We start from the raw sequence: 27,923 nt of genomic DNA on the forward strand, positions 1-27,923 counted from the left end.
ACCTTAGTTTAGCCATATGTTGAGGTTTTAGATTGTGAGGTGACAATAAAACCCTGGCAGATGTATTGTTAACCCCCTCTCCCCCCCACTTCCCCCTTTTTGCCCTCCCTCTCCCCCACTCAGAACAGGCAATTGGGAGGGAAAGAAGGACAGAGAGAAGAGAGTTGGAAAAATTAACAATGTTTTACTAATGCTACTAATAAGAATAGAGAAAATAATACAAAATATACAAAACCAATCTTGAAAGTCTCAGCAACTGCAGAGCCAGCAACCAAAGTCCCGGATTAGACTCTGCAGCCAACCGGAGTTGGATTCAGTCTGTCACTAGGCCTCAGTTCACAGGGACGACTAGCAAGGTCCTCTCCTAATGTCGGCCATAAGCAGAAGGGAAAAGGGAAAGGAAATGGGGACGAGATCCTCGTGATCTCCCACTTTTATATGAAGTATTCACGTGAATGGAATGTTATACACAGTTGGTCAGTTTCTTTGTCACCCGTTTCTCGTTGCCCCTCTCGCGAGATGTCCATCCATGCTTATCAATAACTTCACAACAACCCCCTGCAGCGCTACAGGCTGGGCGCAGAGTGGCTGGAGAGCAGTCAGACAGAAAGGGACCTGGGGGTACTAATTGACAGGAAGCTCAACATGAGCCATCAGTGTGCCCAGGTGGCCAAGAAGGTCAATGGTATCCTGTCCTGTATCAAAAATAGCGTGGTCAGCAGGACAAGGGAAGTGATCCTTCCCCTGTACTCTGCATTGGTGAGGCCACACCTGGAGTATTGTGCTCAGTTCTGGGCCCCTCAGTTCAGGAAAGACATTGAAGTGCTGGAGCGAGTCCAGAGAAGAGCAACAAGACTGGTGAAGGGACTTGAGCATAAGACCTATGGGGAGAGGCTGAGGGAGCTGGGGTTGTTTAGTCTAGAGAAGAGGAGGCTTAGAGGTGACCTCATCACTCTCTATAACTACCTGAAGGGAAGTTATAGCCAGGTGGGGATTGGTCTCTTCTCCCAGGCAGTTAGCAATAGGACAAGGGGGCATGGGCTTAAACTCTGCCAGGGGAAATTTAGGCTGGATATTAGAAAGAAATTCTTTACAGAGAGAGTGGTCAGGCATTGGAATGGCCTGCCCAGGGAGGTGGTGGACTCGCCGTCCCTGGAGGTTTTTAAACTGAGATTGGACATGGCACTTAGTGCCATGATCTAATAAACGGACTAGAGTTGGACCAAGGGCTGGACTGGATGATCTCTGAGGTCTTTTCCAACCCAGTCGATTCTGTGATTCTGTGATTCTGTGATGTGTCTGGTTCTCCAGGAAAATGCAGTTAATATGAAGGCTTTAGCTGATAGGCAAATTCACTAAAAGAGAAACTTGTTTTTAACAAAACCAGGACACCATAGCATGGCCCAGCTCTGACTGATGAGGTTAAGTCAAATGTGCTCCAGATATCCTTCCTGCCTAAACTGATGATGATCCTGTGAGTCTATGTAATAAAATTGAGCACGCATAGAAGTTGAAAAGACTACATACACAAAGAAGCAGTACTGCAGAATCACAGAGTGACTGAGGTTGGCAAGAACCTCTGCAGATGATTTGATCCAGCCCTCATGACCAAAGCATGGACTGGGGTACCCAGAACTGGACCCCACACTCCAAGTGTGTCTCATCTGGGCTGAGGGGAGGGAAAGGTTTACTTCCCTCAACCTGCTGGCGATACTCTGCTAAATGCATCACAGGTTGTTCTTGGACTTTGCTGCAAGGGCACACTGCTGGTTCATGATCAGTTTGTTCACCAGTGCTTCCAGGGCTTTCTCTGCTAAGCTGATTCTTAGCCAGTTGACCAGCATTGTGTATTGGTGCCTGATGTTGTTCCTCCCCAGGTGCAAGACTTGGCATTTTCTTTTGTGGAACTTCGTGAGGCTCCTGTCTGCATGTTTCTCCAGCCTCTCAAGGTCCCTCTGGATGGCAGCGCACCTATCTCATGCATCCTTGTTATTCTGCTCACTTTTGTATCATCTACGAACTTGTTGAAGCTACACTCTGTCCCATTGTCCAGGTCATTAATGAAGAAGTTAAAACAAATTGGCCTTGTTTTGCCCAGTAGTGACTGAAAGCATGTCTAACTAGTAAAGACCAAAGTGAATAAGGTGTTGGGTACCTCAGTCTTTCCCATGTTCTTTGTCACCAGTTCTCCTGCTCTGACCAGCAACAGGCCTACGTTTTTCCTCATCTTCCTTTTGCTGATGATATATATGTAAAAATCCTTCCTGTTGCCCTGGATGTGTCTCACCGGGTTCACGAGTTCAGGTGAACTTTGGCTTTCCTAACACCATCTCTTGCATGTTTGGACAGTGTCTTTATATTCCTTCTGGTGACCAGGCCTTGCTTTCACTTCTTGTATGCTTCCTATTTATGTTTAAGTTTTGTTAAGATCTCCTTGTTCAACAGTAAAGGCCTCCTGTCACCTTTTCTTGCCTGACATTTTTGGTGTGAGAGAATAGACAATTTTGGAGCTTGGAAGAGCTGATCTTTGAGAATCAGCCAGCTATGTGATGTAGATTCATTTTATATGCTAGCTGTTAGCTAATAGACAGTTTTCTCAAAATATTTATTTTTTTCCTTTGACTCAGAATATTCTTAGAATAATACTAAACAGTGGCATAAAGTAGAGAAAAGGACTATTTAAAAAGATATTGACTTCCTTGCAAGCAATGACAAATTATAATCAGCTGACATCACATGCAGAATCGTGACTTTCTTAGCTAAACAAAAAGCTTTCTATAAAGCCTTCCTTTGTCAAGTTTCTGCCTGTCTTAAAAGTAATAACTGATTCTGGTAAATAGCAGAAAAATTCTGGGTAAAGGCATCAGCAATATATAAGGTCTCTGATGCTAGAATCCATCTGACAATAGAAAATGTCATTATTAAATTTAAAAAGAGTGTGAAATTGTCTTTTTCTAGAAAGATCTTGATATCTAAGACTCTATTTAGGAAGAAAAAAAGACCCACAACAAAGCATGTTCCAAACACAAATAATTTTATTACCTTGTCACAAGTGTTTACTTGCTCCTACATGTAAGTTCAGTACATGCTCTTTGTAGTGTATACTATATTTGTAGAATTGTCATAGTCTTTGGTACTTCTTCCACCATCAAACAACAAAATAATTTTTATGTAACCTAATACATCAATATTCTGTCTTCTTTTTAGTTACTTTTGTCCAAATTCCTACCCAAATGTCCAGTGTTTTCATAGCAAGTATGAAAGCAGGTGCTAAGTTAGGTGCCAGTACAAAGAGAACCACCATGGAGTTTGAAAGTATTCTGTCCATTAATGCCTATCCAACCTGTGGCTAGAGGCTCAGGCATAGATAGACTTATCAAGTTACTTGGGCACTCTGGGGCAGAGGAGAGCCAGAATGTTCACAGAATCACAGAATTTTACCCACATTTTCTCAGTCATATTTTTCAGTCTACAACAGTATGTCACATCCCTTAGTAAATACATTCAAGCTAGGTTCACTTGAAAGCTTTATAGCATGGTTGCCATTTTACTTTTGTCTCAGCCTTGCATAGTCTACAACTGTGATTGTTAAAAAGGAGTTCTGCACCTGTTTTTTTTCTTGAAGTTTTAAATTTTTTTTTCTTAACATCAAAAATTATTTTTGTATAGTGTTTGAAGTTGCTCTGAGGGAAAAATTGTTACCATTTACAATGATATCCATAGTAGAGAAGCTATTAACCCCTTGGTTAGAAATGTATCAGATGAATACATTTTTTTCAGTCTTACTGTATTGTCATACTGCTAATGTTTACATTTTAGAAAATAATTTCTTCCCAGAATGACTTCTATTAATTTGGATACATCTGAATTTAAATTCTTATCACCTCCTGGGTTCACTATCTTTTCCAGGTTTTATTTATTTATTTATTTATTTATTTATTTATTACTATAATTACTGATCTACCTTCTGAGAAAATGAGAATTCAATATTAATACTATGTCTAAATTGATATTATTTACTCAACATTTTTCCTTTCATTTCATTTCCTTTCATTTTGTTATTTTAAGCAATTCCTGAGGGACAGTATATCAGTAAGCTTGTTATTTTTGGTGGTGGCTAACTTTTAAAAACTGTTCCAGAGCTTGTAAATGTTACCATGATTCATAGACTCAGTTTTCATTAACTAACTGCATGCTATGGTATGAGAAAGAGCTGACCGTGAAAATAAATCAAGGCCAGATCAGGGAAAAAACAAAATTATAGCAACCTTGCAGCCTAAAATAATTCTACCAGAATTGCATGGATCTGTTACATTTTTTGTTTCAGATAAATTTATAGGCAAGTCAATAACATGAAATTGTGCATAAGGTCTGTGTTCCTGCTTCACAGAATCGAAATGGTAGTAGCACTTAGGTTTAAAGTATTTCTGCTCATTCAGTGTCCTAAAATGTAAATACTTAATTAGAAAAGGCAAAAATGGCAAGTTATTGATTATTCTGTGACACTGATAGATGGTCTAACTGCCTAGCCTGCTCATTCACAATTTGTTGTTTATGTGTTTTTTGCTTAAAATGATGTAGTCAAGCAGCAGAGAGGAAGGCTCCCTGGTCACGTTCCTGTGACTGAGGCACTTTGAACAGGAGTAATATTTCATACAGGAGAAACGTCTCCTTCCTTGAGAACTCACAGCACTTAGCTGAGGAGAGCTTCTGGAATGTAATGTGAGACAGACAGTTCTGGAAAAGCCAACAAAAAGAAAGCCTGCAGAGTAGTTTTTCAGCTAGTAAGTCACAGACAGGAGAAAGTATTTTCTTGGGACTCCCAGTGGGATTACATGGAAACTTTCTTCCTTGTAAACCAAATGAAGTTGTGGGAATGAAAAGAAAGAATCATGGGGAGGACATTTCCACCTCCAAACTGTTGGAGAGGGTAGAATTACTTCTCAGGTGTTTTATTTAATATCTTATCCAGGAGATCTAAGTTTCTTCTCTCTACAAATTTGTTTTCTTCAATATCAGGGTTTTTTTCTGTGGTTTGACATACCTAATTTCAGAGTTTCAAAACCTTTCATTGTATTTTGTCCAGCTTACATAAAGAAAAAAGAGGGGGTAGGGTGAATATGCTCATCATAAATTTGTTGCCGACTCATAATTCCATCACAAATGCATGCAAAATTGTATTTTCTGGACTATTTGTTCAGTGCTACTCACAAATGACAAAACTGTGAATGCCAGTTTACATGGAACAGACTTTTAAGCAGTGCATGTACAGGAAACATTCTCCTGACTTGCAAGTTATCTGAAAAATGAAGTAACTGTTCTCTTCCACAGTCAAATAAAAAAAAGGTCTTGGTTATGATAAGATTACTCTTTCAAAAGTCTTCCAGTTGATGCGTCTTTAATCTGAACAACACAAAGAATTGAAGACTTTTGTTCATACCCTTGTTAGTTAGGAACTTCTCCAGAGTGTTTCCAGGATTCACACAAAAGTATGAATATTGACTTTATGTGTCTGGTTCAAAGTGAATAAAAAAACTATGGGTTTTTTTATGAATTTAGTCTTGCCCCAAAGACTAATGGAAGGAACAGGCACCAAAATATGAGTGTTTTAAGATGACTTTGTGCTGTTGGATACATTTTGAAAGGTGACATAGAGTGATAAGGGAACATGAAAATGATGTAGAAGCAAGTTTGTGCACATGCTTTAGCAGAAAACAGTGGCACAACCTTTGCCACTGCAAGAAAATTAGAGTATTTCAGGATGAAAATGTTACCAAACCAGTACCTTTTGTGCACAAAAGAGGAATATTTTTCCTTCATTTATTTAAAAATAAAACTACTAGGAGAGATGTGTGTTTATATATTATGTATATGACCCCTTCATAAGCACTGAAACCGTCTAAGAGAACTCTTTTTGCATTACCTTTTAGCATGATTGTTTTGGATTTCTTCTTTAATCTTTTGATCTTTAACAGTTAATGCTCAAGTTCTCACTGCAGAAAAGTAGCTATTTAGAGAATGTGATTCAGCCCATGGATCATGGATGTAGGTTTTCAGAAACTTAAATGTCAGACTGAAAAATACAGCAAAACTCCTCCCAGAATTTCCATGGTCAAGATTCTGTAGAAGACAGACTGTTTAAAAGACTCGAAATTACAAGTGCAGTATGATGTTAGGTATAACTTTATAATCAGTACTAGTCTAAGAGATAATTTGAGGTTTCAATCTGCAGAACTACTTCCATTTCAAAATATTGGAAAAAAATATTTTGCTGTTAAGATAAGAATCAGTTTCTATAGGTAATCTCTAAAGTAATAATTTCAGTGGAGAAAAGTTGCTCAAAAATAAGGGGTAAGTTTCCAGAATGAGCTACAGCTCTTCAGTTTGGCTTTTTAAAGTGTACTTTCTTATTCGAAATTGCCTCATTTCAAGATTAGATCTAAGTAGAGGACTGATACCTGTTAAAAAGGTTTTAAAAAATTTGTGGTTCACATGCATGGAACTAGCAAATGCTTCTGATATGCTTTGAGGATCTTGAGAAATATCCTTATGACTCAGATTTAAAGAATTATGAATATGTCTGTTTTCATAACTTTTTCAGACTAACAGCACTGACAATTAGGTAAAAGCTTTTGCCATATACAAAAAAATGCAGGTTACATTTATGTTTCTCTTATCTATCACTTGAATATTGAGTACTTTGTCTCTAAATTTAGATCAAAGCAAAGTCGTGAATCTAAAGTAGTCTGTCTTTTTGGTTTTCTCTTGATACAAAAATCTGGTGAAATGAACAAAATAGAAGAATTTTAAATTTTCACATAAAGTATATAAAAGACTTTTTAAAGCAGTATGATTCATTTTCTCAATAAATGGAGCAATGATATACATTTTAAAATTGTATTTCCTTTCCCTAATGTCTCATACTTTCATTGTAATAGTGTCCATTGTTATTCTTTCTCTTAGCTTTCACACATAGCATTTTCCAAGCTGTGACCAACTACAATTTCCATGGAAATAACGAAATCTATGGTTATTGAACACCTTTGAAAATGGAAATATATGTAATTGTTAAACAGGACATTTAGTTTTACAGGAATTTTTATCAAGATTCCTGAAGCTGCAGCCATGAGTTGATGTGCTTTACTGTAAATGTATGTAGTAACTACATCTCTGTAACTAGTTTAAGACAGAGATTCCACAAATTCCTTTAAAATATGTTCATTTTTAGTTCTCTCTTAATCAGATGTATCCCATTATTTCACTGTAAGTTTTTTCCAGTGCTACTGTTTCTTTAGAATGATACCACTTTTTGTTTATTAAGTTTGTTTGTTTTTCATTCTTGTATATGTTATTTTTTTGTTCTCACAATATGCAATCACTTAATTCCCTGTAGTGGATACAATGTAATACGGTGTAGAACTGTTGAAATAAACATTTGAAACAAGACAAGTCTGTCATACTCTTCTCAACAGACCTGTTATCACATTAAATTGTAAATCTTGTACTATTACTCTGTGATGTTATCTGTTTCTAATATACTTTGACAGTTAAAAAGTGCTGAAGAGAAAATCTGAATTTCAAGCTTTGAAGTAGTTGGAATATGTAAAAATGAATGCTCCTACTAAAAGTGCTGAAGAGAATTCTCCAAACCTAGGATTTAATGGTTTCACTGACATTCTGATCAAAAAGATTTTTTCTAAAGTTTGGTTCCTTGCCTGGGGAAACTGGGAAGTGTGAGTTTAATTAAAAAAAAAAAAAAAAAAAGAAAAAAAAAAAGAAAAAAAAGCAAACTTACAAATCTCAGATTTGCAATAAGTATCGTTCAAGTGGAATTTGACAGAAAGAAGAACTAAAATGGGGAGCTTTTAAAATTATCTAACAAAGGTAGGTTTCCTGCACCCACCTAGACATGTAATAATACTGAATAACAGAAAATGAAAAGAGATACAGGAATTATAATAAAAAACTCTGTCACTATCTATCCTGTTCATTTGGCAGTTCTTGAAAAAGAGTGATATGAGAAAGAAGTGTCAGAGTAATACACACAGATGAAAAAGCCTCCTGTATTGCCAAGAGGCTATAAGGTCATGGACCTGGAGGTAATGGAAAATAGATTCTAAACCATTTCTTTTTACATTGTCAGCTGTAAAATCAGATAGCAAAAGAGAAAGGGAAAAGAATAATAAACCCAGGTTGTTTGGATTTCATTTAGAAAAGTCTTATAAATTGGGCTACCAGCTTTTTTACTATTATTTTATGTCTCGATGTTTTGCTTAACAATAGATTAAAGATAGAAGGTATGAAAGAAGGAACCTGACTTGCCAACAAAACATCACCATGCGTGAGTTTATGGTTAGATAGCCAATTATGATAGTGTTCCAAATCATCCAGTAGCATGTAGTGAGAATGTCAAGCTGAGTCATTATCTTCAGGTTTTCTTTCCTCATCTTTTTCACTCTGAACCCATTCCACTTCTTTATATTATATTTGTATTTTTCAAATGAACAGTAACTGAATCTAACAAAGGATTTTATCTGAGTTCTATGTCTTCATTAAGGTTGCATTATAGCTAGTTAAAATTTTCTATATAAAAATCTTAATTAAAACCAAAACAAAATGAAACCCTCAAGAAATGTGCAGAACAAGTTGAAGAAAACAGAATTAAAAAAAAAAAGATCTGGAATTCCTTTTAGTCTATTTTTGTTTATATTTTAACAGATTCCAAGTAAGAATCTATTTATTTTGGCAAATATTGAAAATATTTATAAATAATTAAGATTTACAAAGCAGTCACCAATCATCTGAAATTTCTTTATTCCAGCTGATCCCATTTTCTACCTAGTTCTCTTTCAGTCTCTCATCTCACTTTATTTTTTTAAATGGGCAGTCATTTACTTATGTTTTCTGCAAAATGTGAATGAATGCTGGTATTTTAAAATGGGCCGTGAAACAATATGCTTGTTTATCCTTATCTATTGAAAATTCTTATTCTGTGAATAACTTCCCCCCCCCTAGATTTGATGTTACATTTGGTGAAATAAATAGCAATGATATACTTAACACTTTTTAAGATGAAATAGTCTTTTTTCTTCCCCAAATCCTTTTCTACTTCTACATATCATATTAAATAGAATTTAGCCTCCTTTTTATACCACAGTGATCACACAGAACCCTTAATTTAGCTAGGAGAAGACTGATAACTGCAAATCAATGAACTTATTGTACGTTAAATTAGAATTGACTGTAGATTTTTTTTTCTTTGGGTATCAGACTTCTTATTATTTGCTTGACAAAAGAAAATTCTGTTCTGCCATAAAATACTAAGATATATTCTTCTTCAAGAGAAAGAATATCAGAGAGTGGTGTATTTTATTTCTGTAGTACCATAGCAAAGAAGCTACAATACTTTTCAAGTTTTCTTTGTCATATTGCATTGACTGGCTTCTGCAAGTGAAAAAAATCTAATATACCTTTGCATTTGACATAACATACTTGCTTTAATTTCTCCCTTGATTTATTCATTTATTTTTGGTAAGATAAAACAAATATCTAAATTTATCTTCAGTCTTGCAATTTGCTTGCTTATGTTTGTACCTGCAGTATGCAGTCTTCAAATCAAAATCGCTAGTAAAGACAGTTTCTATTTTCAAATTACTTTCACACATTCTCACTTACGACATCTTAAATGTTCTGAATTGTGCCCTTGAGTGCTTCTGCTTTTTTCTTCTTTTTCTCTTCTCCTACTCCAACTACCACCATACCTACTTATACAAAGACTTAGTCTGCAGTCTCTAATCTTCTAAATCATCAGTTTGATCTCTAATATGCCCTGAAGCTGTTACTGATGAACATATGTACAGATGGCCAAGGGGACTGTGGTCTGCACTGTGATAAAGGTTAGATGTCCTTTCAGACCTGATGCTTAGCTTTCCTTACCACTGATATGTGAGGAGTAAAACGCAGCTGTACCTTCTCCTGTCATGGATTTGGATTAGAATGAGGGATATAGCCAGATATGAGACCTATGAAGTGGTTCTGTGTCCCACAAAAGCTAACCATTTGAAACTAGTATACCACTAAATAAATGTAGTCAATAATATTATCCTATGTACTTTTCTGCTGAGTAGCTATCATTAATTGGTCTTCTTGCATTAGTGAATAGGATGAACGTATGAGGCAGAATATTAATTTGGGTCAGATATTTCTATTTATCATTAGAAAGTCAATAGAGTTATCAACATTTGCAAGAAACACAGGGCATTTCTGCCACACTTTTCTGTTTTCTCATACCTGAATACAGTTAATACAGGAAATGATCATATACATTGCACATCTACAGGTTGTCCCTGAGTGTAGCTGATATTTCATGTTTTATGAAACTATTAGGAGAAAAGAGATTTTTCTAATAGAAACCGTTAAGAGCAACTGAGATTCTGGCAATACGTTTTTACAAAGTTTTTGAATATATGAAGCAATTTCTAAGGAATAATTTATCACTGCCTCATTAATAAAAAATAGGGCAATTGGGCTTGATACCATAATTAAAAATGTTGTAGACTCCAAGGACCTTTTTGAAGAATTAAGTATCAGAAATCAGGCCTGAAGAAGTATCCAAGACAGATCCAGTACTTTTAAAGGATGTTTTTCATTATTGATGTTAAATCTTGGTTCTGCAATGTTGGATATAGGTATATAAGGACTGGACATTTCAGAGAAGATAAACAAGAGCAGAGGAACAGGAATGAGTACTTTGGAGAAACATTTGAGCTTTTGGGTGTTGTTTTGTTTGTTTGTTTGTTTGTTTGTTTGTTTGTTTTAACAGTGCTAAATCAGTAATGCCATAATAGTTGATGATGGATCTGAATATTATGATCCTGACTATTTAAATTATGTCAATTTAGACAGAAAATACAATTAAGAAGCCAACATTGTTATTATTATATAGGAGAAAATCTCTGCTTTTAGCGAGTGACCCAGGACTGGATTCTAGAAACTCTTTAAAAAGAAAGCAAAAATCATTAAAATTACATTCAAAATACAGAGTTATCCTAGAAAGAAGAAGAATTAAAGTCAACTGACTGTTTTTGTGTAAAGGTTTTATCTAAAAATTTTGATTTGCTAACAATAATTAAAATTAGAATTTCAGTTTTCACATATTTCCTAGGTTTAACTCATTTTTTGTCCTTATTCAAAGTGCACTATGCATCACTCTGCTGAGTGATGGCAATATGGCCCCTTGCACCTCACTAGGGACTGGAAAGGAGGTCTTGAAAATAACTCTGATCCCACTGAGGTTTCCAAAGAATTTCCTACCTGATCTTACACTGCCAAGGTTCTGATTTCTGGTCTGTTATCTCATGGGAAAGAAAAGACTAATCCTAATTTCAATGCTCCTGAAGGAAATCTTACGCATCAGAAGAAAGTGAGATATTTAGCAGACTACATTATTGGTTTTAAGAAGTTATTTAAAGAGACAATTATGTACATTTTCACTTTTCACGTCACAGCATAGGATGACCTTGCAAGCTGTTTAACATAGAAGTACTTGACATCTTTTCAGGTTCTGGGCTCTTGCATTCTCCAGTAGGATTCCACAACAGTTTAGGGGCCTACTCATACAAACCAGGATGTGTGCCCAGGTTATGTTAAGGGTTTATTTCCCTGCAGTCATGTCCAGCCTTCTACCAATCATGCTGCTTATTACTGCCCTTAAGTTTTTGGTGTAGTTTCAATAGCAGTTTTATTCTTAGCTGTTGCTGTACAGCAGAGAGTTCAGTTCAGAAACTAGTGTGGTTAATTCCTAAATGTTCTAAATACAAAAGTTTTACAGAGCGATTGCTTTGAATCCTTGACTGTGTTTTCTGATCTCTGCTGTGTCTTGTTCTTTGGTATTTGCTGTAAACTACTCTTTCTGCATTTGAGGATGACATTTGTAACTGAAACTTATCTGACAGTACTCATTGTACTTACAGAAATTCAGGACACTAAAACTTTCAAGGAGCTCTTTAAGTTTTAAGTAGCTTTTGTGATCATACAGAAGCAGTATGCAATAAGGCTAAGAGTTTAGAATCTAGAAAAAGCAAATGCACTTCTAATTTTTTTTTTCTGTAGTCCTAGTTTGCATGTTAGCAGCAAAAGAATCATTATGAGATAGAGACCTGAGCAATGCATAACGAGAGAAAGAAAGATAAATTATTTGCAGCATGCATTACCACAGAAAAACTTTTTTCCCTGTGTTAATCAGAAATGTGAAAAAAAGTACATCAAGATTTTCAAAAGATACTGCTATGTTTTGCTTGGGATTATAGGGTGGGTGGGATTCAGAGCACGGAGGTTAATTCTGTGCAATTTGATGGACCTTTAAGGGTGTTTATCAAAATCAGGCCAAAACTCTCACCTATACTATCTTGCCTCCATTATATTTCCCCCTGCACTTTGTAATGTTGCCAAATCCCCTACTTTCTATAGTGTTATTTTGACTTCAAATAGCTAGCGGCATTCAGCATTGCTTAAGAGTCCAAAAGTGATTTCATTGATCCAGTAAGAATTACTGAGGTTCCAGATACCTGAAAATTGTGCTACATCCATGCATCTTAATTTGTAGTCTTTTTATACGTATCTGTTTCTCTTCTGATTGACCTGGATTGGTTTTCTCAAAATATATTAGTTAACATGATAGGAAGGCTTGAAATGAGTTTATTGATTCTTTTGAAATTTGAAGCTGAGTAGCATTCAAGAATTTCTTTCATGGCAGGATGACCACAGTTCTGCACCCGTTATGGTGTTAATCCATGAAACATCTTCAGGAGGGGAAATTATGCTTTTTTGATCTAGGAATAGATTCACACTTACCATTTGGGATACAGTTATTATACTGTTCAAAATGCAAATACCCTGGACTGACTCATAATGACTCACATTTCCCTACACAGTCAGTATAGTAAAGAACAATATGGGGCTGTAGGCAAAGAGAGGCTGTGACAGAGGAAAGCAAGAGAAAGCAATTTTGTCATAAATGGGCATGTAGGCAGATATGTGGGGATTAATACTGAAACATTGTAGAAAATCTCAATGTAAGATATTAAAGGATAGGAAGGTGCTTGTATTTTAAAGAAAAACTGATTTCACTTATTCATATTTGCAGCCAAACCCACAAACTCATAAACACCAACACGTGCATGTCTGTGCAGTAGGAAGGTTGATAAATATTTTAATTGCTCTTGGATGCCAAATGAGCATGAAATCTGGTAATAGAAAAATATAAGTCCATTAATTGAAGAAGGAGAGGGGATAAAGCTAATCATATGCAAATTGATAAGTAGTTGATACTTTTATGCCTAAACTCATACATTATCATTATTTATCTTAAAAAGGGAAAAGCAAAAAAAAACAACCAACCAACCAAAAAAAAAAACAAACCAAAAACAAAACCAAAAAAACCACAACAACTACGAGGAGCATAATTATAATCCTCAAAGAATCCAGACCCAGTTCTGCTGCAAGATAAATCAGTTTTTGAAGCAAAATATCAAATCCACCCTCATTAGTGTGTTCAATGTAATGTGTATACAGCAGCAAAGTGTATCATTTAAGTAAAAATCTGTTCTTGGCAAATTGACAAAAGTAATTTAGAAGCTGTCTTTGTAATTATCTCAGCCATGGTAGGCAGAGATATTTTACCAAACACCATTTAGTAGCTAGGGAAAATGAACATTGTATTAAAACTCTTTAGAATTCTACTAAATAGCTATATTAATATAAACCTATATTCATTAATATTATCAATGTCAATGAACAGCTACAAAAATTGCAGATATGAGATTATCTGTCTCAAAAGACTCAGCCAAAGCTTCTGGTTCATCACCTCTTTGGGGTGTCTCCCTAAATTACCACATCAGGATCTTCTAAATAGGTGGGTGAAAGAAAACTGTGTCTTCAGGACAGAACTTGCAAGGCTGGTGGAAAAGACACCTTGAGGAACAATTGCTTCCTCAACAAGGGGATCTTCCTCTGCTTTGCCTTATATGGTACTCAGTTGTGAGAGGGAATTTAGCTAAGGTGGGGGGTTCTTGCTGTGATCCATCACATATTCTTGATACAGGCTTGATCAGACAGCTGCTTGCAATTGTAAGATACAATACATGGTAGTGCTCAAAATATTACTTCATTGAAATAACAAGCAAAATGCATTGTTTTAAACAGAGAGTTACCAAATTGCAGCTGAGGAAGTGGTCCTTTACTGTATTCAGTAAACATAAGTCAATGTTTGATAAGACTATAATAACAATAAAATGCAACCAGTTACACTGCAGACAGTGGAGTTTTCTCTCTTTTATACTGCTAACAGACTCTACTGAGAGCTCCTGTGTAAAGATGGACATGCTTTATTATGTAAAAAACAACAGCAAAGCAACTGTGCTGCACTACCTAAAGAAAATCTTTCTTAAATATATCTTCAGTAAGGAAGGTCTTGGATACACACTGTATCTCTGTGACTTAATAAAGAACTGGGATTTAATTTCCCATTACACAATACAATTCTTCTATGTGCTAGCTTTTAAGAGGTAATTTTACTGTAAAATAACATGCATGAAATGGAGACTTGTGGATATGCTTATGCTGAGCTTAGGTTCTTGATTGTCTTTTAAATAACTATAATGATAAGACAGTGTATCAAAAATTACTTTATTATTTGTCTATCAAACTGATCAGCTGTCCTTTAGCTTTTTACATTTATAAACATCAGTTTCTGGAAATGATAATACTTGGGAAGTTTTAGCTTTTCTTCACTTACATGAACATTTGTTGTCCTCAGCAGTATGTCTTCTCACTGTGTGTGCTCTCAGTTTCTCCTTTACTTTGCTTTCTGTTCTTCCTTCACCTATTTTCTATAAGTAACTACTTTAAAATTTATTTTTTAAGTAAACAAGAAAGAACATTAAAGAAAATATTCCTTTTACTGCTTCTGTTCATGATTTGTAGTAGAGGTAAAGATTAAGTTTTTAACAGCCACAACATTTAAGAAATGGCTTAACTCTTAAAACTTCTATATATGGTTTTCACACATACCAGATAGAGCTCTTTGGGAGAGTTGCCTCTGAGGTGTTTAGAGGAATGTGTCAGAAACCACTCTAAGCAAGCTGTTTGAAGAAGACACTTGCATAATGTTTGACTCCCTTCACCTTAATTTAGCTTTTTCTCAACAATCTCATTCTTTCTGGCATGACATTCATTCACAAACCAAGACCAGCATTCCATCTCATACTGTGGAAACACCAGTGAACTGGGACATTAGAGACATTAAATGAAAACAAACAAATGAACAAGCATACAGTATCCCAGGGAAACAGGTATATCACCAAGCCGACTGGTGCAGTTGATATGCTTGAGGGAAGGGATGTCATCCAAAAGGACCTTGATAGGCTTGATCAGTGGGCCCATGAGAACTTTATGAAGTTCAACAAGGACAAGTACAAGGCCCTGAACTGGGTCCAAGGCAATCCCAAATTACAATACAAGCCGTGACATAAGGTGATTAAGACCAGCCCTGCTGAGAAGGATTTGGGGACAGTAGTGGATGAAAAATCAGACATGAGCCAACAATGTGCGCTTGCCCCCCCAGAAAGACAAAACTATCCTGTGCTCCATAAAAAGAAGCATGGCCAGCAGGTTGAGGGATGTGGTTCTTTGCCTATTCTTTGCTTGTGTGAGACCTCATTTGGAGTACCGCATTCAGCTCTGTGATCCCCAGTACAAGAAAGACATGGATCTCTTAGAGAGACTCCAGAGGAGGGCCATAAAAATAATCAAAAAGCTGGAACACCTCCCCTGTGAAGAAATGCTGAGAGAGTTGGGGTTCTCCAGCCTGGAGAGGAGAAGGCTCTGGCCAGAACTTATTGTGGTTCTTATACATTGTGGTTCAATGTGTAAAGGCAGCTTATATGGAATATGGTGAAAGACTTTCTATCAAGGCCTGTAGTGAACATGACAAGGGGCAACGGTTTTAAAACAGAGGTGTCAAACTCATTTTCACTGGGGGCCACATCACCCTGATGGTTGCGTTCAAAGGCACAAATTTAATTTTAGTATTGCATAAATTGTTTTTTGTCTTGTTTTTACTTGTCAGTACAAATGTGGGAGAAAATCTTCTTTTTTTCCTTCACAGATTGTTATTCAAAGGTAATTTAGACAAGTTGAGCTTTAGGTGATTTAATTTTCACAGAAAAGTTTTTTATTATTTTGTACAAATTGCACTGAAATACACAGACGCAGTCACAACATATACTGAAAGAAAACCTTCAGAGTTAAATATATAGTTTTAAGCTTACCTTATGCCACAGAGCCATCTTGAGCTACTTCTATCTTCTAGTTTCACCTATACATTATATACATTATATCAAAATTGACTAACTGAGAAAAACTCCAGCAGGGAACTATCGAAGTGTATAACAATAAAGGGAACTTTTGAAGAACGGAATGACACCTAGTCTGTGTGAAATAGAATTAACAATAGAGCCATGCTCTTGTCTTACAATAAAATAGCTTGTGGAATACTTATATTCATTTATTGTTAGAAAAATGCCTCTAAACTGGCAGAATAATAGACCCCTTGACTTGACTCTTATGACTATAACATTAAAACAATAACAAAATGTAATGGTTTTACAGTTGCAACCTTATCAACATGTATATCAATTTTTATGGATGTAAGGACTGACTGAGAACATTTCATACTAGGACTGGGAAAATCTCAGTTTTCAAGAGAGTGCTTCCAAGTTTTGACTGTAGCTGGGACTTTTTGTTTTGAGGGATCAATTATTCTTTAATGATCATGCTATGGAAAAATATTGCTAGAGATGACAAGTAGAATGTGTGATCCCTTTGAACTAGAAAAAGAGCAAAATATAAAATTAATTACACAGATAATCAGTTTAATTACAGTAATATTAAAAGGTTAAATGATTCTCTACATAATGTTTAAAAAAATTAAGGAAGGATCTGAGGGCAATACTTTATGTCCCTCACTCTGCTTTTTTTAATGGATAAAAGCAGGTTTCACTGGAGTTTTACCGTACCCTGATAATTTATTTTAACCTCACACATACCTCCTGCTTGTTTTCACATATAGTAAGAGTGTCCAGTGAAGTTTCGCACCATTTCCAGCTTTATTTATGTCCTACCAATCCCTGCTCTATATAAATGCCTCTGTTTAAAAGGAACAGCAGCAACAAAGCCAGAAAAACAAGTATTAAGCTTTTGTCTCAGAGATTACCCATATGAACAATCTCATTGATTTCCTGGATTTAGGACTCTGCAGTTTTTAGTGTTATTACAGGAGGATATGACAACGGAGTATTTGAAAAAGATAGAGAAGAACAATTTGTGAAGAAAGGAGATAGTGATCAACCTGACAAAAAAAGGTAGAAAATATGTGAAAGCATCTGGCATGAAAGATTTCATATTATAAGCATCTTTATTTAACTAAAGGTGGACGGATATAAATCAAGGCTTATGCTAGAAAAGTAAGAAAAAACTAATAAGAAGGACCAGTCTCTTTTCTTTAGTGACATATTTCACCTACAAATGCTGGAGGAATTTTAAACTCAGATTGGACATGGCACTTAGTGCCATGATCTAATAAATGGACTAGAGTTGGACCAAGGGTTAGACTTGATGATCTGTGAGGTCTTTTCCAACCCCGTCGATTCTGTGATTCTGTGAATTAAATATATGTTTTAGTGCAATGTATTTTGTGTGCTTGGTATCAAAGAAGTCCTAAATGAGGTAAAGAGATCACCTTATGACTTTTGAGATTTCAGCTGGAATTTCATTCTACTTTTGTACTGTAATTTCTGGCCCTATGTATAGAACAGATTTTTTTTTTTTTTTTAGGTATACCTATAAAAATAAAAGTTCACTGCAAAATATTAATTCAGGCTTTTCTTGTAACACAAGATCAGTAAGATTTTTGTCGTCGTTATTTATACATCTGGATATGTGGTAGTTAGGCAACACATTGAGTTTGCATTATGAACTCCTCACATTTTCTAACGATTAAATCCAATATTTCATCTTCACTTTCAGGGACAGAAGATACTCTTAGCTTAAACAGTGTGTATGCTGTACCTTTGATATACAGTAGCTGAGTTAATCTCACTGTTTTACACTCCAGGTGTCCAATACTGCATGAGTTGTCACTTCTAATGGAATAACAGGTTCTTTCTGAAGAGCCTTTCTTCCTGAAAGTTTTTTCTCCCTGTGTTATGTTCCACTCTGTTGCCTATTGAATGATACACTTTTGTCCAGTGTCCCTGTGTGCTTTTTCACCTTGTATATCCAGTTGATCAGTTGCTTCTTCACAGTATTTTTTCTTTTATATTAATTTGTACCACATTCCAATTAAGTTTGAGTTAGAAAGATGTGTGCTTTAAAACTAAAGAATATATTTTCTTATTATTGGCTTGAGGAGTGTCTAAAGAACCTTTTATTTATCTAGGAATGAAATGTAAATTCTAAATGTCTCCGCTTGCACTAACACAACCTCTATATAATATTTGCTGCTTAAATAACAAAACCACATGAAATAGTTTCTAAATGGAGTAAGCTCTTATCCCCAAAAGACAGATGAATTATTTAAGGCTGCCTGAGAGAAGGTCCAATTTGTTCTCTGGCAATTTTTTCATGTTTTCCTGACTTTCTGAATCACAAAGTGAATTGCGAAATTAAATATGAGCTTGTTTAATGGAGCAGGTTTTTTTAAAGTTTATTCCATCCACTAGTGATACGTGAAACTTGGCTGGTATCCTTTGTTAGGTGGGCCACCTAATGTGGCTTTAACATCAAAGTTCAGCTTTTGCATGAAGTAACAAACTGTAGACACTTTAATACATGACAATGAAAAATGAACTGAAGTACTTCCCATTTGAGCCAGAGGAGGTTCAGGAAAATCTCTTTAGAGACTCTGAAGATGGTTGAAACTGTAGGAAGGGATCTTCTAGCTGACCACATTACTTCAGCGTTCTGCACTTAGATCACAACAGGCTGAAATGGTACCATGTGCACTCACAACAATCAAATACTAGCTGTGGAAAATGAAAAGAACTCTGTGACTGGTAAAGGCATTTGATGATTTGAAGTTTTGTCACTAGAAGAAAAAGCTCCGTCAGGTGTAGAATATTTTACATCAAATTTCTTATCTGGATGCTTTTTGTTTTCATCTCTGAATTTACCATAAGAAAGAGTAAATGGTATTGCAGTATGAAAATTTCATGGTACAAAAGCCGTTATTCAAAATTCATGTTACTATTGCTAGAATTATATCTTTATTAAAAATTCATTATGCAATCTTTATTTTAGGATTCTGAATTTCAAAAAATATTGGTTCTTTCCTATCTTGCAATTATGATAGTTTTTCAATATATGTCTAAGGACTTCCTATGCCATTGCATAGTGTAAATATAATACCACACAATCTTTCATTTGGAGCTCTGAAAATGTACTCTTCAAAGTACATCGATTCTTATAAGCTCATCTATCATTACAAGGAAGATATCTCCTGAAATAAAGGATAAGATTTTTCCAGTGTTGTAGTTGCTTTGCCATGACGAATTGACCAGTGTGGTTGTTCAAATTATCCCATACTGGATTTTGATTGTTTAATACTATTTCATTTATTATTCATAAATGGTCAGAGTGAGATGTCAAAAAATGTTTTACTGAACTACCTTGGGCAATTATCTTTCCACTCTTTTCTCCTGAAACATCCAAATTGACTTTCATATATGCATTTTCTGAAGTAAAATATTCCAGAACCTGCTCTATAGTTCATCCTTCCCTAGTATCATAAACAATCTTGTTGGTGAAGCTGCTTGCCAATGCTCTCTTCTCTTAGCTTTTTGTTTTTTAATAATTTCCAGTCATGAACTTGCAATAAAGTAGTGATTTAAGGTGGTGAAGAGCCACTGAAAAATGGAAAAGAAGAAAAGAGATCATTCTAATTTAAATGAGAAAGCAATGGGTTCACAGCTGTAGGTTCTGAGAAGAATAGAAGCTTGGGAAATGATTTTTTAAAGCTGTGGAAAAAAAATAAATACAGCTTCAAGCATTTTCATGCTGTGCCAAACTTTCACATTTTTGATCAAATATGTAGTTATTACCTACATTGTCTGGAGTAGTACTTGGATATTATGTCTTTTACTAAAGTCTTGTATTTGTTATTGTACTAAAATATATACATGTAAGTGGGAATATTATAAAATTACTCTGATTTTTACATATGCCCTTCTGATTTGATCTAATCTAAACAATAGTATACAACAATTCAGCTTTAATTTACTGTTTGAATAAACTTCAAATAGATTCTGCATATACAGTTGCTTGACATATTTGAACTATCTCTTTCCATTTGTTTAGGTTTATTTTTATGGTCTTGTGGGGGCATTGACTTTGCTGAGTTGATGCCACACAGTTGTAATTTAAAAGTTTCATTGCATCTGAATAATATAATTACATGTGTCTGTTTTAACATGTTTTAAAGTGGTCAGAAAACACATAAATATAAAAAGATATCTGTATTTTATTAACATGGGTTTTCTGTAAGATTTTCAGACACATACACATGCACCCTTGCATACGTATTTTAAATGACCTAGTTTTATCCTGAAATAAGACACTGTATATATAGCATGTATATATAACACTTTATATATAGCATGTTTATATCATGATTCAATTTACAAATCACAAGTAGTGATTTATTTTTTGTAGGACTGCTATAAAAATAAAGTTCAAAGCAATTTTCTTCTTATGGGATCCTGAATCAGAATATAAAAAATAACCTCTGGTTCAAGGAGGAAAACACTTGCTTTAAACACCTTTCATTTTAGCTCAGTCTGGAAAACAGCTAAAGCTAGTTTCTGATAATATCTGTAAGTTAAAAAATAAATAAGGCAGCAGCAATCCCCCCTCCCATTTGATGTTACCTTGAATGTGTTTCTACAATATTTTTCTAAAAAATTAATGACTATGTTAGAAAGGAAGACTAAAAAAAATATTTTAAACTTAAAGGAGGATCAAAGATCAAAAGGAAGGAGTAGTCAATGTGACTAGGAACTAAAATTACTTTATAATTGTGAAAAAATTTATTTTACCTAATCTTTATTAAAAAAAAAAAAAAGAAAAAAAATAGCTTATTTGCTTTGCTATCTTTAAGGCTTAAAAATTAGTATTTTGGGTCATAAAACTGAAGAGTTCCTGAAAATAACTTTCCCATAATTTACTCTTTAACTTTCCCCTCTAGCAGTTTTCTGTCTCATTCTTTCTTTCCCCTCCATGTTTTCAGAAATGTAATTAAGTCAGATTATAACTCTGCTGGGTGTTGGCTTTTTCACTTTGCTTCTTATATTTCAGTTTAATTCTCTACAAAATCCTACATATATATATATATATATATTTTTTTTTTTTTTTAGATATTTTAATCTCAGAGACCTTAATTTTTGTATTTTTGTTGATTTGCTGGATTCTAAATGGAAGAAAGCAAAAGGAGGACTCTCATACATTTGTGCACACACCCAGAGACAGAACATTTATTCAAATGGATAAGACAGCTGATTCAGCACCAAACCTCAAATGAACGCCACTGTTTCCATTGAAATACTGTTTCTAAGTAATATTTCCAAAAGATTTCACTTAAACAGAGATTACTACTTATATGATGATATTGATAGCTATTATCAATGTTTATAATGCACACTCCAGGTGTTTCTATAGAGTTTGATGATTTATTTTTTAATTTACCAGGAGAAAATATTTGTGCTAGATGAAGGACAGCTGTAGACTGTCTTGTTTTCTAACCTTCGTGGAGCATTTGTGTGCATGTGTCTGTGTGTCTCCATGTGTTGTATTTGCTATAAGTTTTTATAAGTTGTGGCATCCTGAAAATGACTTTTATTTCTGTCTGATTTCTCCAATACTTTTTCAGATTTTGTTGTTGTTATTGAAATCAGATATGTGTGATGTTACCAGCTTTCATTTCCTACTACAAGTTTCAGTGATTAAAAAACAATTATACCAAAAAAAAGCCCCTTTATTAATTCAACATAGTAACATTGAGCTATAATAAATGTTAACTCTCAGCATAATAAGCAACAAAGATGTATATATATCTTTCAAAGAAATAAATGCCCTTAACAGTCAGCAAATCTCACTGTCAGCAGTGTGACAGCACAGTACAAGAATTAAGTTTTTAAATGCTATTATCTAGCACCAAGATTTTGTGAATTGCTGAATACTCTGCATTTTGAAAAGTGATAAGTAGCTACTCAGTCTCTTGTATGCAGGGAGATGGAAACTTGCTACTGAGGTTTTTTCTGTATTTCAGGTTTAAATTCACTCCGGAAATATGTCTGTTGATGGTAGCAGAGACTCAGCATGCATTATTTTAATAAATGACTAGTTAATTCTTCTCAGGAAAGTTAAATATTATATTTAAGACACAGATCTGCAAATTCTTTTTTACAGAACATATGTATCAATTCCTCAGGCATGTTAAGGAAGAGAATGAGAGTCTCAAGTGTTCAGTATTTCTGTTCATACTGAAAATACTATGCATTGCTCAAAACTGTGTCTTTGTTCTTGGTAACTTAGTACTATCATTCATGTTTCATAGAGAAAAATAAGAATTCCCTATATTCTTGTTTCACAAAGATAGATGTTTCAGTTTTACAGTACACCTAAAGGAACAAAGAAGAAATTTTGAGGGACAAGACATTTCTTCATGTATTCTTCTGTGACTCATATCTGTCACCTCTTAATCAACTGGGGAAAAAAAAAATACCCTCCTCTTTCCATATACTTCTTATCTTTCAAGATAGCAGTCTGTGTGCTGCCTGGCATGTATGATACTTGCTGATGACCACATATTTCAATTTCATTTACTATTAGTTTGTTTTTTTTTTTTCCACAGGAGTCCTGGCTAATCTCCTGTTGATCTGAACCCACACAGTAACATATATCACTGGTTTTGATCCAGAACACTCCTGAGGAGCATGAGGCCCCCTCAGAAAAGGCTGTATATACTTTCAGGTTTGATTCAAACATCATGACCACTTTAGCTTTCAAAATTTTTCACCTGCACAATAGGATTTTACTCAGGGATCTCTCTAATTATTAGCATACTCTGATGTTAAGGAACTACCTAAAATTCTGCAGCCTGGCACCTAAACCAGGTGACAACACCATCAGTCCCAGTAACTTTCCCAAATATGCCTCATCTTGGGCATTTCTGGTTTATTTCATTGAAAAAATAACAGGCAGTGCAGAAGTTGAGTTGGTTGGGAGCAGGTTTCCTCAGAAAGAAAGGAGTGAACTGGCATCGTGTCCCAAAAGAACAAAATTAGTATTTTGTCTATTTCATCTACTCATGAGCAGGAAAACCACTCACAAACAGCAAGAGAGCTTCTGTATCAACTGCATCATGAAATAATAGACAAAGTATCAAGGAACTTTTGGGCATTTTCTCTCTTCACACTAGAAATACGCAAAAGAGCTAGGCATATGTATTATGGAAATCCAGAATTTTTAGTGGCTTGCTTTGAGTGATAACCTTTAAAGTTTTTCATTGTTTCTTTGAAGTCTCCCAAAGGACAGAGGTGGTTAAATGCATTGCTTTTTCAACAGAGAAAGATTTATTTTGTGCTTTTTGATTTTGTAAATGGTCAGAGGCAATTATCCAGTCCAGGTCTCCTTCTCCGTGTGAAATCTTCACTTTCCTCTAGTGATCAGAGCTACTTGACTTCTTTATGTAGCCCAGATCCCAGTTAATTAAGAGAGTGTGTGTTCTCCTTGAAGTACCTGATATATTAACTATACAACGTCAGAGTAAATTCCTTTAAAAAGTGGAATCTATGTATGTGCTGTTAAGTGAAAAAAATCTTCATGCAAACTGTAACTTGTTCAGTGGTTGCTTGGGTATTTTTATTACTCATTAATGGTAGCAACACCAAAGATATTGTAAATCTTTGTATTAATTATAACATTATGAGCTACCAAGCCCATTAGCATGAGTTTCAACACAGTTTTAAGAATGTCAAGATCCTTCCTTGTGTCCTTTTACCCCTGTGACCCCCATCTCTGATCTCTAAAACTGAATGCACTGCTCATTTATTGCCAGCTCTATTTTAATTTCTTCTTCAGCTAACCCTGCAAATAAAAGACCTCTAGTTGTTTTAATTTTCTCTTCTGACAGCAAAAGACATATCTGCATGATTAAAATGCCAAATATCTTTATAACTGTTATAAATTACATTAATTAATATAAAATAGCAGTAGAATTTGCATAGGGAAAAAGTATTACTCTAAATCTTAGTTAATTCAAAGTTGACTGTAAGATAGCATTTCTGTTACACCTCAATTATTTTTTACCATCTCATGTATTCATTATTAATATATACTTCTCTAACAGATACGACGTATCTGTTGTACCAGCATCATGTATAGACCTATTGGGGTTGTATTTCTCAACTTGAGTAGAAAAGGAAATGTTCTTTCATAAAACAAACAGGACTTATTAAGTGTTTAAATTATGGAAGAGCAAGTGGTCTGTATGACAATTACATATATATATATTAATAAGCTGAGACTACAGACCATGGGTTTACAGTGCAATCTATTTTTAAAGTAAGAGTTTTGCCTAAATTCTGTTTCTTCAAAAGTGTATCCATGGCTTTTGAGTGGAAGTTCAAGTCTTGTATCAAGAAGGTGTTAATCTCTGAATGAACAGTTGTAGGTGTAGGAGCAGCATGTCATGGCTTCACAACCTGGCAGGCCAATACAAAATGGTGTTTGAAAGCAGATCCCAGTGATGACATGTCAAAGTATTTCAGACTTAGCATTTGGCTGAGAGTATCTTTACATTTTCTGGGATGGGTAGATTACCCCACTTAAACTAGTGAAGCTCCTTCCTCCACCAAAACAGTCCTGTGAAAACATTGTCAGGCAAACTTCATTCACCTTGCTGGAAAGCATGTTTATTCTGTATGGATTTGATTAAATATTCCTGTAGGAACAGGGACTTATTTTGCCTAAGAAGGAAGGTAAGGAAATTTTACATTGGATCTGAGAGTAAAGACAAGAGGTTTCTATCTGTCTGTACCAGCATTACACCCCCAGTCATCCTTGGCTCTCCAGCTCAGCCATTTTTGTCTCTCTGACCTCTTATCATCTACCTCAGCCAACTGATTCCTTGTTCTGCAGCCTAGACCTTTCTGAGAGCCTGTGGGGTCTACCTGAGTTTGTCATTTTCTGCCTGTCCCTTGTTGTAACCCTTTCTTCCCCTCCTTCTAAGCTGTACTGTGTTCAGCTGCATATTGAGCTCCTGTGTACAGAAGGAGGCGCAAATCATTGAGAGGTTTTTCAACTTTTTTCTATAAAATAAATCCTTCAATTTCTTTCATTCTGTATTGTTAGAGCTTGCCAATGTACAGACATTGAGACATGAGTTATGCTGGTGATATTATTTTGTAGAAACTCTGTCAACCTTATGCTTTTACACAATTGTTTCTTTGTTTGCATTATTTTCTGATGAAATTTTGGATTTGATTTACCATGGTGTGTCTTTTTTTTCTTTTTGTTTATTGGACAGTCATGATATATGCATGCATGCATGTATTGACAGATATCTGGATATTTTAAGTGAGTTTAATAGGCAATTCAGGAAGAATACAGTAATTTTTTAAATTTCTTGATTAAAACCAAACAGGTCTTTATAAAAATACTCAAATGATTATTGATGTGCTTGATTTATTTTCTGTTAAAATTAACATCCAAGACATGCTGACAGTTGAAATGATATGTAAAACTGAAATTTTACCTTCTAAATTGAAGGCTAAAGTTACCTTTTCTTGCTAGAAAATTCCAAATAAGTGCTTGAGAGAAAGGGACCTGAAGGAAGAAACCCTGTCACTTTCTCAATTATTCTGTATCCTACAGTGGAGTTTTCCTTCTCCCCTTTAATACCTCTACATTTCACAGAACTGCGGTTTGTTGCAAATCAGAACCACAAATTGGAAAGGACCAGTAAGAAAAGCTAGGACTCTAGCAGGGCTTCTCTCTTCTTTTCTTTCATATTGCTGCTGCAATAGATCCAGGCTACAATAAACATCCCTTCTTCCTTATAGAAGAGAGAGCATGCAGCTGCCACACTTTGCCTGTCTACCTCTACTTGACACACAAAATGCAGCCTCTCTGAAGATGCTCTGACAGTATTGAAACAGTGAAATGCTACAGAGAATTTGCCACAGAGACAGTTTTCAACCATGGATTTTTAAGGAAAGTTAAAACTTTTAAGGGAAATTTCTGAAGGAAACTTGCACTGGACTCTGCTGCTAGACAATGTTAAAATAATTTAATTCTCTAAGTTTATCTGCATATTAAGTGGTTAAAATCTAAATACATTGAATATCTTTTTGTTTAGAATTTTAGAAGATCAAGGTTTGCAGAATTGTTTTATTTTGTAAACAAACAAGCCAGGCATCTTCAGGTCAATGAATTTATATAATACTTTATGATTATTATATTTATATTATTAAAAATATAATCTGTCATTTGGAACACTTATGGTCTATTTAGCTGATTTTAACAACCAAAGACCTTTAGAACCATAGGATTTTAGTGACCCTGGAAAAATATTTTGACTATTCTGCATTTCAAAAGTGTTTGGAATAATACAGTCAAAATAATGGATAAGCAACATAATTTCAAACTTCTCTGCTCAATGACAATAAAAGATGTTTATATTCTTCGAGCGTATCCTTTCTTTTTCCAATAAGCTATTTTGTTAAGTTGTAATTTTAAATCTTCATTGCTAAAAGCCAGCTGATTTTCTAATGTAAAATACCACACCAGATTTCTTGTTGGTAGTGTAGTCTAAAGACTACAACTGAAGCCTGGAAAAAAAAAAAGAAGTCAGAAAACTAAGAAGCTATCTATAACTCATATGAACCAAAGAAACAATACAAATAGCAGGGAGTGTTAAAGGGGGATGAAGTCAGGATCCCAAGCTATGAATGCACTTTCTCTTTTGTCTTCCTCTGTTAAAACCAGGAGATAATACATTGTATCATTCTTGAAAATACACTACAACAGTACCACTGTTGGACTATTTACATATAGTCATTGTGAGAATTGATTACATTGCCCATGAGTTTTGTCAAGTAAGACTGTATTATACTCTGTTTCTAGGAAGGTGCTACGAATATTTATAAACATTTTGTTTGTTTGTTTCTTTTCTTCCGATTTTCTTCCTATAAGCTCTCAATTACTCTCAAGTAAAAGTATGCTGCTTACATTCTCAGTTACTAGCTGACATTTTGTTAAGGAAGTTTCTTTGCCCTCAGTATCCTGAAGCCGTCTCAGTCATGGATTCCAGAAATTCCTCTTAAATGAATAATTTATTTGAAAAATACAACACAGAGCTGGTGCCTCCACAGAGGGCAGGACCTCAAGCAAAGAAAACCCTGGGCAATTATACACTAATAATCTAAGCTTATCAACCCTCATGCATCAGTTTGGGCCAATTGCAAAGCTAGACTCTGGGGTCTCCCAGGTTTTCATTGGATCTCTTCATTTTTCATTAGGTGGAGTGTTTCTTATGTCTGTGGGTACTTGCTTGTCTTTCACCAACAGGACTGGTTGTTGATCTGGATCCTGTCCATCGGCTGCTATTTTGCACAAGCAGCTGGGAAGAAAAATAAGTCTTTGGCAATAGTTGAAACATTAATAAGTTCTCATATTCTGCAATTTCTCAGATTCTTTAGATGCTCCGTTCTGTTCTTTTACTTATCTCTAAGGATGCAGCTTCTGATGATAATCAAAGCTCCCTTATCTTCTAGATTGAACTGACTCTGGGGCCCTTCTTTGCTTAACTA

The sequence above is a fragment of the Streptopelia decaocto genome (genome assembly GCF_964273445.1).
Source record: "Streptopelia decaocto genome assembly, chromosome: 1".
Taxonomy (NCBI): Eukaryota; Metazoa; Chordata; class Aves; order Columbiformes; family Columbidae; genus Streptopelia; species Streptopelia decaocto.